This window comes from Pinus tabuliformis, chromosome 9 (genome assembly GCF_031772625.1).
Source record: "Pinus tabuliformis cultivar Carrire ecotype Pingquan chromosome 9, CPIR1, whole genome shotgun sequence".
Taxonomy (NCBI): Eukaryota; Viridiplantae; Streptophyta; class Pinopsida; order Pinales; family Pinaceae; genus Pinus; species Pinus tabuliformis.
The window spans coordinates 1877186804-1877203827 of record NC_142307.1 but is presented as its reverse complement, the minus strand read 5'-3'; the positions used below and the strand labels follow the sequence as shown (position 1 = coordinate 1877203827).

The 17024-nt window shown below is 36.0% G+C and overlaps 1 pseudogene; it reads right to left on the bottom strand.

Moving 5' to 3' along the window:
- Positions 1-3461: 3461 nt before the first annotated feature.
- The window catches only part of LOC149156393 (boron transporter 1-like), a 27891-nt pseudogene continuing 14328 nt past the window's right edge, over positions 3462-17024 (bottom strand).

The following is a 17024-nucleotide window of genomic DNA, read 5'->3' as shown; positions in this document are numbered from 1 at the left end:
TACTCTCTTTTTGGAAATCTTTCCTTCCTTAGGTGGGCTAAAACCAAATCTCCAACTTCAAAGTTAACTTCTCTTCTCCTCAAGTCTTCTCTGCTCTTGTACTTTATGTTGTTGTCCTATAACTATTGTTTTACCGGTTCATGTATTTCCTGCATCTCCGAAGCAAAATCTTCCCCTTCAGCACTTCTCATCCCATCTTTTCCTAGATTTCTTAATTCAGACACTCCCCTTGGGTGCATTCCATAAACTATATGGAATGGACTCTGCCCTATACTCCTATTAGGAGAGTTATTATATGCATATTCAGCCTGTGCCAATACTTGATCCCATTGTTTTGTATGTTCACCTGTAAGACTTCTCAAAAGATTACCCAAGCTTCTGTTTACAACTTCAGTCTGTCCATCCATCTGAGGATGATAAGCAGAACTAAAACTCAGTTTAGTTCCAAGCTTCTTCCACAATCTCCTCCAAAAATGTCCAACAAATTTGGAGTCTTTGTATGAAAGAATACTCTTAGGTAACCCATGCAATCTTACAATCTCTTTAAAAAACAGATTAGCAATGTGAGTAGCATCACTGGTTTTATAACATGGAATAAAATGTGCCATTTTTTAAAATCTGTCAACCACAACATTTGACTTTCTTGAACTAAAATGCTTTTTCTACTTAATTCATCTGCTGCTTTGTTCGATTGACCAGTTATATGTTTTAATACAAATTAAAACTTTGCAGGTATTCTACCCATTTAGCATGCTTCTGGTTAAGCTTTGGTTGTTTCATAATGTACTGTAATGCATGGTTATCTGAATACAGTATAAACTCCTTGGACATCAGGTAATGTCTCCACTTCTTCAAAGACTACACCACTACATAAAAAATTTTATCATAAGAAGAATATTTCTTCTTTGATTCATTCAGTTTCTCACTGAAATAAGAAAAAGCCTTGTCCTCCTGACTCAAAACAACTCCAATGGCTTCTCCACTAGCATCACACTTCACTTGAAAATGTTTATTAAAATTAGGAAAAATCAAAATAGGTTTCTCAGTAATCTTTCTCTTCAACAGCTGGAATTTCTTTTCTGCTTAAGCAATCCATTTAAATGGTTGTCTTTCCTTCTTTATTGTGTCAATAATTGAAGCATTAATCTTACTAAAATTCCTTATGAATTTCCTGTAAAAACTAGCAAGACCATGAAAACATATTAACTCCAAGACACTTTTTGGTGAAGGCCACTCCATGATAGCCTTGATCTTCTCTGGATCCATCATTAACCCTTCAACAGAAAAAACAAAGCCCAAATACACCAACTCCTCCTTCATGAATGAACATTTCTTCAAATTTAATAGTAATTTTTCTTGGTGTAGCCTCTGTAAGACATAATTCAGATGTCTCACATGTTCCTCCTTAGATCTGTTGTAAACTAATAAATCGTCCAGATATACTATTACAAATTTACCAATAAATTCCTTCAGAACTTCATTCATAAGCCTCATGAACATACTAGGGGCATTCGACAATCCAAAAGGCATTACTATCCACTCATATAATCCTTCATTGGTTTTAAAAGCAGTTTTCCACTCATCTCCCCCTCTAATTCTGGTTTGCTGATAACCACTTTTTAAATCTAACTTTGTAAAATATCTAGGTCCACTTAAACAATCCATCAAATCTTCCATTCTAGGTAAAGGAAATGTGTACTTGATTGTTATCTTATTGATTTCTCTCGAGTCAGTTCACATTCTCCAGCCTCCATCCTTCTTTGGGCTCAACACTGTTTGCACTGCGCAAGGACTCAAACTCTCTCTAACCAGTCCCTTGTCTAACAGTTCCTGAACCTATTTTTTGATTTCTTCATTCTCTTTGGGAGTCATCCTGTAAGCTTCTTTATTTGGTAGATTTGCTCCTGGAATCAAATATATGTGATGACTGCTTTTTCTAATGGGTGGTAACTCATTAGGAAAATCATCTACAATGATATCACAATAACTGTCCAGCATCTCTTGAATTTCAATTGGTAAAACGGAAACTTTTGTGGAAGTAATTATTACCTTAGGTTTGCAAACCAACGCAAAATTCACCTCAGTTTCTTCCATCTACTGCAAGTACTCCCTTCCACTCAGAAAAGGGTCTTTGGTTCATGTTTCTTCGATGTATCTTCTTCTTCTATTGGCAGCAATGTATGATGGACACCATCTTTGCTGAATTTGTAGGTGTTCTTCTTTCCATCGTGCATAGCTCCTCTGTCATACTGCCATGGTCTACCCAAAAATATATGACACACATCCATAGGCATTACATCACACAAAATTTTATCTTTATACTTTCCCAACTGCAAATCTACTTCACATTGTTCATTTACTAAGAACTGATGTCCCTTTTGTAGCCCTGACACCTTGTAAGGTGTTGGATGTTTCTTTGTCCTCAATTTCAACATATCCACCACTTCTCTAGAGACCAAATTATTAGTTTTGCCACTATCAATTATCATCTGATAGCATTTTCCTTGAACCTTCCACACAGTCCTAAACAAAGTATTCCTTTGTGTTGGTGCAACAACTTCTTTTGCTAGCTTTAGCAATACTTTGTTAACTACCAAAGATTCTCCTTTCTCTGGTACATTTTCTTCTTCTGTCATCGTTGTTGATTCCTCTTCAATATGAGCAACAATTACATTTCTCTGAGGTGTTCCTGCATTTTCTAGGCACTCATAAGCTCTATGTCCCAGCTTGTTACATATTTGACATCTAACTTCTCTTCCTCTACCTCTGCCTCCTCATCCTCTGGAAAAACTCCCTCCGCCACTTGCATCACCTCCTGTGGGTGCATGCTTACTTGAGCTTCTAATAGCTCCATCTCCAAGTGCTGTAGATCTTCCTCTACCACCTTGTCTTCCCCTTCCTTAGAAAGTACCTCTATTTCTGCCAGACTGCTTCCTCATGAGTTTTTCTTCATCCCCCAACACCATATAATAAGCTTATTCTACTGTTTTAGGAGACAGTACACTTATCTCATCTTGAATGTCCATTCTAAGACCATTCACATATCTAACAACCTTCTCATATGTATCTTGGATTTGTCCTGCTCTTATACTCACTTTGTAGAATTCCTCTGTGTATTCCTTTATTGTCATAGACCTCTGTCTAAGATTCTGCGTATGTCTAAATAATGTTTGCTGATAGTCACTTGGCAGAAACTTACTTTTCAGTTTTGCCACCATCCTGTTCCAATTCTTAATTGGTTGTTTGCCAAGTCTTCTTCTTTTTTCTAGCACTCCATCCCACCAAAGTGCTGCATGTCCTTTCAACTTTGTGACAACAAACTTCACCTTCTTTTCATCCTCTGTTTCTTCATAATCAAAGAATTTCTCCATGTCATTAGTTTAGTCTATCAGCTCCTCGGGATTTAATCCTCCTACATAAATTAAAACCTCAGTTCTGGGTCTAGATGTGGATCTCAACACTTAATTAAAAAATCTCATCTCAGGAGTAACTTCTACAGGTTCCTCCTCTTCTACAGATTCACCTTCAAGCTCTCTGATATCTCCAGCATCTGCACCTCTCCCTGTTTCTATTGCTTCTAATCTAGCTTCCATCTGTTTCATAGCTTCCATCACTTCAGCATTTGCAACAGCTCTTCCTCTTCTACCACGTCCTCTTCCAACTTTGAAAGCCATGGTGGATTTCTTTCTTTGATCCTTGAGATCCTATTCAGTTCCTTTAAGCTGCTTTGATACCACAAATGGAGGCCTGGGTGCAAGTGTTAGTGACAATCGTTCAAAACTGGAAACAATTTCTGCTAGTTCAGGCTGAATCTCCTCTTGGGTTTCCTGCGGAGTATCAGTCATCTACCGCCAAAGTTATCTATTTTGCTAAATTAGAAAAACTGCTTAATTTCCCCCCAACTACAAGTTCCTTACAAGTTCTTAAAAAAATCGCAAATCGAAAATGAAAGTTCCTCAGGGCAAGGTTCATTTACTTATGACCGATGCGATGCGAGATTTATCTAACGGTCAGCAGTCTTCAGTGATCCAACGATCACTGTGATATCGCACAGGAATCTGCGTGATGATTATCCACCCTCACGGAGCCGGTGAGGTTTATAATTTCTCAATTTATAAAAGTTCGGGTCTGGCACCTAGATTAACTTTCGTTCATTTTTAAGCCCGATATCCATCGGATAATAGTGGCTATTAGATCCTACTGCTCGCGGGACTTCTATTAACACATGAGTCAAATCCAGGGCCAACCCCCGCTGTTGATTGTGACGTAAGGCATTGAAAATGAAATAAATGGTCAGGAATGATTGCGGCATTTCAAATCGATCAAGGAATCCGTATGCTTTCAAACCCCGCAGTTGGTAATAAACAGCGAAAAGTGATTAAATGCGATCACACAAAACTCTTTGTTTTCAGGGATAAACTGGAATTTCAATAATACACAACGATATTAAAGAGGGATGCAACACCTCCAGGATTGAACAAATATACATGGAAATAGAAAGAGATATAATTTCTACAACTAAATCTTATATGGAAAAACAAGCCAAACCAGTCAAAATCCCCTTACAATGATCTGGGACTTACATAAGTACTGCTTCATTTAACAACCAGATCCTAAATCAAAGGATTGAATTAACTAATCTTATCTAATCTGCATAATATTCTGCTCGAGAATCTCCACTACATCTAAATACTTGAATTTATTACATGATAACCCAAATCCTAGATTCTAGTTCAAATCTTAACTAGAAAGCTTTGTAGATTGACAGCGAAAGGACCCCACTCCTTTCCTTGTAAACTTTTTTTCTATTTTTGGAATAAGTTCGAAGCCTTTTGCATTTAAGCCTCATGCTCCTGCATCAAGAAAATTTGTCAAATCTATCTTCAAATCTTCCATGCTTTTCTTTAAATCATCCATCTTCGCTTCCACGCCATCCATCTTAGCTTCCATCTTGGCTTCCACGTCATTCATCTTAGCTTCTACGCCTTTCTTTAAAACATCCATCTTAGCTTCCACGCCATACATCTTAGCTTCTATGTCTTTCTTTAAACCATCCATCTTAGCTTCTGTTACTTTTCGTGCTAGTGAAATTTGTTACACTTGGTCTCGTAATTTTGATATATCATGTTGCATTTCTTCCTCTTCTTCATGATTCATGCTAGAGCTTTCAGGTTGCTTACTAGGTGTTTCCATTTTCTTTCTTTGGGGCATTAATTACTCATAATAATGTTTCACTATGTCCTTTGAATTCCTTCAACCTAATTTTTCAATCCAAGCTTATGCAAATATTTAAAAAAAATTGCACACCTTTTTTCACTTTGTAGGAGCTCGATATTGAATCTAATGTATCTATGTAATTTTGGATCTCCAAGGTCTGAAATTTCTTCCTGCAGTAACCCTCTGATTAATCTTTCTAACCTCGCATGTCTAATCAAGATTGGATTCTCCAATGAAGAGTTATGCCAAATGTCCCACGATGACCTGAGTATATACTTGTTCAGTAGAGAGAACTTGTACGATGTGCCGTGGGTCACTGTTTCAACCTTAGGTTCTAAAAATTATACTCAAAACAACTACAGTCTACCCTCTTTCTGTAACTTCTTACGAAAATTCAATTTGATGCTCAAAGCGAAAGTTATGACAGTTTTCCCAAGGTCACCTATTTGGAATGTAATTTGGGGTCTCCAAAAACCCTAATTCCTCAGATTATATCTCCAAAAATACAGCGAGACAAGATCCGAAATTTGGGCCTGAGGTTTAGAGAGATTTCATCTCAAATGGTTTTTTTTTAAGCTTCTAAAACGTCGCAGAAAAAAAGTTATAGCGAAAATTCCATGATGACTGGTTTGGAGCAGCGAAACCCTAGAATCCAGAGCTCTGATACTAAATGTTATGCAACCATCTCACCAAAAGATAGAAAATATAGATGAACACATTAGAAATAAGCCTGTTCGAGGGGAAACCTACTTTACATTACACAAATGAAAAATTCTTGGATGATTCAAATGACAAAACCTGCTTTCTATATATAGGAGTCTAAGGGGTCACAATATAACCAAAGCTAACCTAACAATAATAATATAAAGGCACAAAATTAACAATAATGGGATTCTATGGGGCACACTAATAACAATATGGGGAAATTAGGGGCACAACAATAATAATAATGGATACAACAACAATAGTAATGGGGGAATCACTAGTATTATAGGGACCTAACATAGAGAGAGAGATGGGGGGCGAGAGAGGGAGGTAGGAGAGAAAGGGAGAAAGAGGACTTTAGAGAGAGGAGGAGAGAGGGGGGAGAGAGGGGGGTAGAGTGAGGAGGATAGAGGGAGGGACAAAGAGTTTGAGTTGGAAGGGGAGTGGGGGAGAGAAGAAGAAAGACACAGAGAGAGAAAAGTAGAGAGAGAGATATGGAGTGACGTGCGAGAGATGGAGAGAATGTGTATATGTTTCGATTTGAGATAGAGAGATAAAGCATGAGAGATAGAGGGAGAAATAAATATTGATGGAGGGGGAGAGAGGGAAGAACATTTCTTGCACTATATGCATTGATTTTAGTGTAGATGGTGATATCTAATCCTATAATATTTCTTGCACTAGGTGACTTGATTTTAGTGTAGATGATGATTTCTAATGATATATGATTTCTTTCACTTGATGCATTAATTTCAGTGTAGATGTTGATTTATAGTCATATTTTATTGCTTGTATTAGATGCACTGATTTCAATCTAGATTCTTTCTAACTCTATGTGATTGCTCGAACAAGATGCATTGGTTTTAGTGTAGATGTTGATTTATAATTCTATTTGATTGCTTGCACTAGATGCATTGATTTCAACGTAGATGTGTATTTATAATTATATTTGATTTCTTTCACTAGATGCATTTATTTTAGAGTAGATGTTGATTTATAGTGCTATTTTATTGCTTGCATTACATGAATTGCTTTTTAGTGTAGATGTTGTTTGCTAATCCTATTTGATATCTTGTATTAGATTCATTGATTTCATTGTAGAATTTTTCTTCTATTCATATCTGATTGATTGCATTGAATGAATTGATTTCAGTGTATATGCTTATTTTTAATTTTATGTAACCATATGTATGATGGTACATTAAGTTTAAAGTGATTGGATTAACAGTGTGCATTGATTTCAGTGTAAGTATAAAAAAATTCTTGACTTGAATGTGCATTGATTTGTGTGTTATAGTAATTCAACCTATTAATATTGGAGAGAAAGAGAGAGAGAAGATATGATGTTTAATACAATAACTTGAATTAAATATTCGAATGTTTTACGATTTCAGCTACCCCTTTCATATAATCAATATGAAAATATGGCTAAACTAACAGTGGTGACAATAAGAATAGTAGAAGAAAATAGTTTGATATTGACCAAAATGAAGACTATTGATCACAATGAAGACTATAATTATCAAAAACGGATAATTTTACTTGATAAGAGGAAGTCTATTTTGGACATCGAGCTCATCGTTTATAGCGTTTTCCAGGGAAAACTTTTAGAACCCCCCCTAAATTTATATGTATAATAAATGGGCGAATCTCCATGGTATATAGGAAAAATGGAAGGCGATTTTATCAATAATATAATATGTATATATAATTTTTTGGTGAATCTCTCACCAGGCATGGCGAATATTTTACTCAATTAAAAAATCTTGTAAGATCTTGGCAAGTCTTTCACTAGATAATAAAACTTTGTAAAGTCCTAGTGAACCTTAGCATTGTGAACTCTTGGAGAATTTTTTGAAAAAGTATAAAACCATATACGACAAGAGCCACATAGTGGCAATATCACTGTTTTTTTTTCACATTTCCACGACATGGAACTTGTTTATAAAATTATAAAAACGCCAAACAAGTCCCTTATAATATGCAGGTAAGCCTATAACAGAGTCTGATACCTCTATTATGCTTGTCTTCATTCACGTGTCATAGCTACTATACTTAACACTATGAATCACAACTCTCTCAGAACTCAACTCTATAGTGTATTAAAACCTTTAGAAATTGAATCTGACAACTCTATGAAAAGGATTAGTGAAATAGAAGCTTTTGTGAATGAGCCCACTAACTATCACTACTAAACAATCAATCTAGACTATGAAGTCTTCCATCTTGATCACAATCGTGCTCACGATCAAGGGAGTGCGACCACCTGGCCTGACATAATGGCCATCATAGCTTCTAATAATCAACAACCACCTTGCAAGGACATCCTAGCTCATGTCTCATGAATTTTATTCATCAATCTTAACTGATATAAATCTTATAAATATAATATTAGAATCCTCTCTAGATTCACTGTTAATACAAAGGTAAAGGAAATTTTCTAGCTCAAGGCACTAGCCAATACCAACTTTGGTATTTGTGACCCCTTTGTGGGGATGCACCTACCCTGCCCTGTTGGGTTTCTCCCTTGTAACATAGCTCAAGTATCACAAGACTTTCCAATCTTCCTACTCCATTAGACACACTTTATATGCTATACATAGTGAATGGAAAAGAAGCATTATAGAACACACAATTTCACAAAAGGAAGAAAAATCTTAGCCAATTCAATATCAAAATCTTAACCACTGATTAATAAAGAATAACAAGTAGTGTAATGAATTGTTCCGAGTTATTATTTACAAGCTGTAAAGAATGTAGCGGAATGGAAAATATTACTTAGGCAACCCTTCAATATTTTCTAATAATATGTCTGTGCATGTACATATGAAATTAAGAGCATTGTTGAATACAAAGTTTCCTTTTCTCTTGCCTCCATTTTGAAAAATCAGTGTGAAATTAGTGTCACTTTGAATCTCCTTTCCTGTGTGGATGTTTTGACAAATCAATGTGAAATCAAAGTCACTTTGAATTTCCTTTCCTGCGATGGATCACATCCATAGCTGATTAGTAAACGATAATCTACTATATATTATGTTCAAGAAACTGACTGCAATCTATAGTGGAAACGACACCTCAATTCGTATTCTGAATTTGAATATCTCAGGACAACATAAGAGATAAAAATGCATATGACCTTAGTAGCTAGAAAAAAATCACTCCGTCATTACAATACCAACTAGATTTCAGCACTTAATCTAAATAATGGCACTAGTTGCAGTGCTTATTTGCATTAACACCATGGAAAAGAAACAACAATGTTTCAAAGCACACTTACTGGAAAAGTTGTAACATTCCGAGAATATTTAATGATAGCATATGAACCTCGTAGCTATGGTGGGGAAACTAGGGAACCCAAATCTTGGAAGATATCTCATACCAAATCTGAGAAAAAAATAAAAAAGGGAAAAAATCAAAATCTATAAATCAAGCAATGAATTGTCTACAAATCAAATACAATTCCTTTAACTAACAGTTAAAATATGGTGATATATTTAAATATTTAGTAAGAGGGGAACTTCAAACCGTTGAATATTACCTTTGTCATTACTATCATCCCTCAGTGACTGAGATTACAAATGAATACTTATGGAAAGATTGTAAGAAATTCTGTGAAATAGTAAAGCATAACCTCTATTTTGAAGCAAAAAAATCAAGACATTGTTACATCAAGAGCCATAATTGATACATAATCAATGAATCAGGTCCTTGTATGGCACAGGCTTGTTTCACAACCTCTATTTTCTCAATAACAAAAGCAAGACATTGTATGTAGTTATTGCCAAAAGGAAATTGCGTTCTAATTTGGAGAAGGGTCTTATCAAAAGACATGGATTTATTCAAAGCTACAAAGCCTAATGGGTTACTGAAAAATAAGTTGGAATATGGGATCATGATACTTAAATTGAAAAAATATGCTTTCCTTTTAGAAACATTACAGTTATAAAATGTTTTTTGAAAGCATTATAATTTGAAATTGGGCCTTTCTATCAAAACATATTTTCATTAACATAATGTACTTTCCTACCTGAAACGTTGTAGATATCCAAGAAAAACTTTAAAATCGTAAGAGAACTTAGCATAATGTACTTTCTTTCCTTCCTTAACATTCTTAAAGAGTTGAGGTTCCCCAAGTCATCAGGTAACGTTTGAAGAAAATGACAGTTAGTAATAGTCCAATTCACAACTGAAAAAATTTTCACAAATACGAGGGGGCATCTCCTCCAAATCACAAAAATGCTTGAGGTTAAAATCTAGCATTATTGAAAGATTAATGCTCGACTGGGTGTTATTGAACCCAGAAATTTTTCCAATCTTCACTAAAAGCTTAAAGATAGCTTCTCTAAGTTCTACATGACTTTACTATGCTCTTGAAGTGGGGGCACATGCAGCCTCTCCAAGTGAATACTCTTAAACTAAGTGAAGATAAGGCCGATAGATCATTCAGTGTGGATATCTTTAACCCATAATTGAATACTATTAGGACTTTCAAATTTTTCATGGAACTCAAAAATGTTGGAAGAAAGTATTTGCTTCCAGAAAAGAGTAAAACTAAAGCCTCTGCTTGAGGACAATTGATGTCACACCACTAATACTTCTCCATGGAATCTGTATAGATAAACCATAAATGCAGAATTCCATTAGAATATTGTGTTTATTGGATACACAAATGAAATCATTGCATTTCTTTAAAATATCTTTTGAAATCAAAATTACCGAAATTACATATCGATAACCTAGTGGGTGTAGGATAAAATTCACCCATGTCATTCATAGAAAGCATGAGAAAAAACCTAATACTATATAAAAAACCAAGATAAAATCAAATTCATCACTTCTAGGGACCTCATAACCACCCTGCCAATACACAAGTATGTTCCTATTTGCAGTTAGAAAAATTACCCAAATTACAATCTGTTTACTCCAGCCTATGTTGGAAAGATATAGAAGGATGACTAGTTCAATCAATCCATTCCTTTTAGCCCTGGATTTGTTTCAGTTTAAAACAGAAGTATACAAATATACTTGTCCAATGTCTACTGCTACTAAGCATTAGTTAATTCATAAGAAAGTATGTAAACATACAAACATAAATTCACACTCATGAATATCCCAACTTTCTATCAAGTGCTATGACTAGTGATCGAAATCACAATTATTTTCAAAAGCCTGGAATCATGCCTAAGCATCCTCTATGAATGACCCAACACCTTCCTGGTTTGATATAGACATTTTTGTGCCTTACAACTCTAAGCATGAAATGTCCATAAACCAAGGGCTCCTAAGTCCCTAAAAGTGTTGTTCTAACCCCTAAAGGAACAAGGTCAACAGATTACAGCTTCTCCCAGAAGTTCTCCACCAGAAACTGCTCAGAATAAGTCAAAACAGGATCATTTCAGCTGCTCCACTGGCTAGGTGCATTGCATTGCACCTAAATACACTGTGAGGGTGTGTTGCATTGCAAAAGTCGCTTATTTGGGGTGCGATGGGTGAGAAATGACAAATGGCAGTGTCATTCCGCGAGGTGGAGAGGCAATGGAAGCTTCCAGAATCTTCTCCTGTGACACTTGCCTCACTAAATTCGACCAAGGATGAGTAAGAGGCCTTCAGTCTCCAAGTGGAAGCAAGAACTGACAGAGAGAAGACACTAATCAAATCACAAGCTGACTCATCCTCCTTACACATATCTATATATGGATCCCTCATCTCAGAGATCCAGAGGCTGGAATTTTGCATATTGTAAGGAATTGTTGTTGGTTTTTGAGGCAAACATCAGAGTATTGGGTGATCTATGCTTTGTTTGAGGTGAAGAGGGGCTTCTTTGCTGGGAGGTTGATGCTGGGCCAGGAACCACCGGTTGTAACTCCTCCTGGATCTTTTCTTGTTTACCAATAAAAACTATTTTAGTTTTTCCTCCATGCTTTTGTATCATTGATGCTTGTTACATTTGTATGGTTAACTTAAATCTGATCCTAAGTTGTTTATGAATATAGATCCATGTCTTTGTATAGTGTTCTTATTCTGTGATCTTACAGGTACTTGGTGAAGCTGGGCAAGTAAGGGAGCAGGTAGCTGGAGACTGTCAAAGAAGAGAGGGATTGGATCAAAGGATTAGCGCAAGACACAGGTTGGTTCTTTCTATTCCTCTCTATCTATAGTTCATAAAGGAAATACAAAAGTGGTTTTTCTCTGTTTGTTTCTAAGGCAGCTGTCACACCTTAGTGGGGTAGAGCAGTTCTAAATAGACACTTTTCCCTGTAACATGGTTAGCTCTCTACATTAAAGTTGCAACAAACAATATGACATTAGGCATGGCTTGAAAGTAACAAACCGCTGCAAAACTCAGGCATAGCTGGCAAGTGCACACCGTGTTTTCAAGATATCGGTTAGAAAATCCATAAATATAATAGCACAAATTGAGAAACTCATAATGTCCTGTCTATTGAATATTGTAGCCAATTTTCTCACAGATTATACTGCAGAGCATAAAACTGCTCATAAATTAACGTAACACACAGGCTTCATATTCCTTGTTTTTCTTCAAGTTTGTTGCCATTGACCACACAGACCAGAGATAAATCATGGAGGAACTTCATTGAAAGCATGGATATATAACATTGAAATAGTAACTGCACATATTTTGAATAAAATTTGTAACGTTTTACGATTGCAAAGAAAATTAAATATGTCAAAATAAAATGTGGAATCTGAATTTGCTTTACAAGACTTAAATTATTAAAGATAATAACAAATCTTCCCAACCATTCAAGATAAATCTGATTTAACTTGAATGCACATATTCTTTATTTCCATTATCTAAATATTTTGGTGTCATGAAAAATAGATATTTCCATCTCAACATATCCTTGATCACTTGACATTGCCCTTGGTTAGTTTTTAAAGGTAATGGCTAAATATTTACAGAAGTTCTAATATTGTAAGCCTTACCATTTCCCTTTCATTTCTCAAGTTTAATTTCCACATTTTTATTTCAATGAAACATTAAAGGCTGCAAACTTTGTGGTTAAGACCCAACTGGTAGAAGAAGGAAGACTTTCTATGAAGCTCAAACCACTCACAGGACCCTTTAATACCACCATGATTATTTGGCATGCCCAGGGTCTTCAGAACCACAAGACTCACATAATAGATTTCATGCTACAAGAAAACATAAATACTTCAAGATCGACTTCAATTACATTTTTTACACAAACTATATGGTCTACCCTGTCCACTAAGATGGACAGAGGTTCTTTGTGAAGACACACCAAATACAACTGGGTGATTTATGGCACAATGATTAAATAATGATAAGCCAACAAAATATGTACTATTCAACATAAGGTATGCTCACTGAAGGGAAAGATTACTGGTCGAGGATTTAGACTCCAAGCACCTAATTGGAAGTTGGTTTATGTGGCCTCAAACCAGATGCACTTGGACTCATATTTTTTCCTTGACTAACCAGGGGAATGCCCGAATGCTTTTCCCCTCTGTGAGGGCTATGTGTCTGTCTAATCTCACTTATACGGGGGCTATATATTTGTTTAGATTCTACAATTTTGGGACTTAATGCAGACTCAGATCCATGAATTGGTGTGCAATCACTCGAGCTAGTTATCCATGGACTATATGTGTGTTTGACCTCACCGTGACTTCGTGTAATCATCTCCTCCAAAACTTCGCCATCATTTTCACCCGTCCCCATGCTTCCTAGTCCAAACCACTGAATTCAAGCTTGCTGCAATCAATATATGTTACTGTTCAATTTATTATTGTTCATGCTGCAGGGCTTATGAAATAGAATTGAGTAATATTTTTAAAATTTGTTTGATATGTGTCTTGCACTCACTGTTATATTGCATGGAATTCCAAGGGCTTCTTCATACTCTACTGCATCCAATTCTTGAAGATGTGCTCCTTTGAAAAACTTGGGAAGGGTATACTGCCTCGCTAGGAATAACAAGTTACAACATGATCAATAGTGGGAAGAGAACACCATCTATAGGCACCCATGTGATACCAAAACATGCCAGCAAATAACATGTCTGGAAAATGGTGAAAGTGGCAATTGTCTTGAAAGGCACCGTTTCAAGAAATGTAGCATGATACTCTTGAAGTTCTCTATAACCATCAATTCAACATTGATCAGCTTTCAAAACTATATTACAAACATTAAATTCAATCACATTATAGTTTGAATAAAGTTCATACTTGTATCTACGGCTTGGAGCAGTGAAAAGAAACAATATCCTTTCCCAAAATTGATTTCCTGGCAAACTCTCTATGGCCATGAAGGCAAAGTAACCCCAAATCACAGAAGTTGGGATCTTTCTAATGATGGGCATTACTGCAAGGCAGTCAACCACCATCAGAGATTGCAACAAATTACTCAATTGCTATTCTTTCACCTCAACAGGAAGCAGGTAATCCACGTCCTTGTCAACATTAAAAATTGATTCATCAACTGGGGCATCCATATTCCCAATACTTGCAGCCAACTGAATTGTGGTCTCTTTCAATTCCTTAAGTGCCTACACAAATGGTTGGGACATGACAAGAAAAATAAATAATGGGAGAGGAAAATTAGATAAAATGAAACACCCAAACTCAAAAATAAGACCATTACCAAGGCAACTGGAGGCTAATAAACCAGTGGGGTCTACATTTGCTCATAGGTTTCTTGCATGTTTCTGTATACTTGCCCTAAGGCTGAATTTTTCTGCATACTTTTCCGGACTGTTGTCACTAACTTGCTAAGCACCAACTGTAACAAAATTACTTGTAAGTTACTCATCTATAAATGTCTAAATTGTGTCTTTGCCCTGAGAAGTTGCAATTGATAATTCCAATATATTGGTATCTAATGTTTGAGGGTAGCTAAGCTTTTCATGTGCAGGGGAGATTGAGGAATAACACCATTTGAAGGAGGTATGCCACCAAGGCCACATAAAATAGTCTGCCACAATAAAAGGAAAATTTATGAATCCACTAGAGATTGTTTATGGAGGTGAAAACAAAGAATGAAGGGTTAGATCAAGATGTCTTTAGGAGAGCAAGAGCTCTTCCAGAATAGGGTAGCCAGTGACAGTTGAACCTAAACATGAACTCTGACAAAAATTACAACATAGTTCTAAATAATATATATATACTGAGGTAATTTTCATACCAAAAATCCTAAGAGAAGTAAGTCATAATGGTATGAAGAAGGTTTTCTTAAGTTGAATTCCTTTTGTTGGGCAAGTTGGGATGCAACGCTGTGATCAAAATAATAAAGCACTGCAATCATTGTTTCCGGAATGAAAGCTCCAAAAATGTATAACAATGGCACATCAAGCATTTCCTGTGTGGAAAAATAAGTACTGTTATTGCATGGAAACGAAAACAAAAAAGGAAAAAAAAATGGATTCTATGTTTTGAGGTGGTGGATGAAAGGCAAGATCAGTGCCTTATCATGTTTGGGCTATGGGAGCATGCATTTTATGTCAAAGGGAGAATATAAAGAAGCATTATGGATTATAAGCAGCCAAGGATCATCCCCCTGACTTGTGTTGTTGCCACCCCCAACCTTCCAAAGTTCAAACCAACTGTCTTCCAATCAGCGGAAAAGCCAACACCACCGCCTTCCAAATCACTGAAGATTTATTGTAGGATTTGTTTGGAGATCTTATACAATCCTTAGTAGACAGAGGTTATATGTACTTCCAACTCACCACCTTTCTCAATAAGCCCTTCCCTTCTATAATTCTCTAGAAATATTTAGCAGCCAGGGCTCTTTCCAAGCAATGGAGATTTTAAATGTCCCATGCTCACAGCTCTTTAGGAACAATAGTTTTTTTCCATGAGACCTGAGGAATATTCTTTTTCTGTTTGTCCCCAGCCCATAGGAATCTGAAACTAAGTCTTCTTACCTGTTCCAGGACCCGTTTGGGAATAAAGGAAAAAACACTCAGTACATAGGGATGGCTTCAAGTAGGGATTTCACTAGCACTAACTTACCCCCTTGATGATAACCATCTATTACACCATATTGACATCTCCTTTTCAACCTTAGAAACCATCCACACCCATTCTATTTTTTTGTAGTCACTGAATTTTGATAAAAAAAAATAGCACTGCGATTACAATTGAGCTAATTGAGCACCCAGATTACAATTATTGTGTTGGGGAAATTGTTATTTGACTGGCGTCTTTTGCAGAGCTACTAGAAGTGTCTAGTGTTGTTGAATCATCAGTCGATGATAAGGTGTGTCAAAACATATCATCACTTGAGAATTGTATGAAAACAGAAAATGATTCGAACGTTGAGAAAGATTGTGAAATGGAGCCAAAAGGTGAGTATTGTATAAGAACAGAGCTATCTCCAGAACAGATATCTTTGAGAAAAGGACAAAAAGCTAAGGTTGGTCTGGCCTTTTAGGATCAGTCTGGTGATGATAAAGAAATTGAATTGAAGCCAAAATGTGTAAATGAGACCAAAATTACAGAGCAAATTTTCTAGCAAGGGTCTTCGAGAAGGTGTAAGGCTAAAGTAGGTATGGATACTGAAGAATCAAATTTATCCTCGATTGAGAATATTATAGGTCTCAAAAACAGGTATATTGAAGTGATGTGGGCAAATGGAATGATTTAAAAAGTAAGTGTTCTCTTTTTCTTGCTTGGATCTATTCTTTGCTACATTGATGTTTACTAACAATAGATGGCAAATAATTTAAAATGATCAGTCATATTTGACAATCGTAAACAGCTTAATTTCCAAATAAAGTTTTGTTCAATAGTCTTCAAGAACTAGAACCACCACAATCCAGCTACACCAATGGTGCAAATCCTTAGCAAAAGTGGCAAAATAAATTTTTTTTAAACATGGTATACTTGATCATGTTACTTATACAGGTTTCCATCTATTTTACCAGTCTCCAAAGAGAAACTCATTAGTGAGATGATGCAGGCTATGCTACAACAGGCCAATAATCTTTTTATCCCCATAGCCAATATACAGGCTAGGGTACAAAACCTAGATATTGAAATACTCGTGCTCCTGAGCACTACGAGCAGTGATGCGTTTACTGGACTCCAGGACATCATTTTCTGGGAGGGAACAT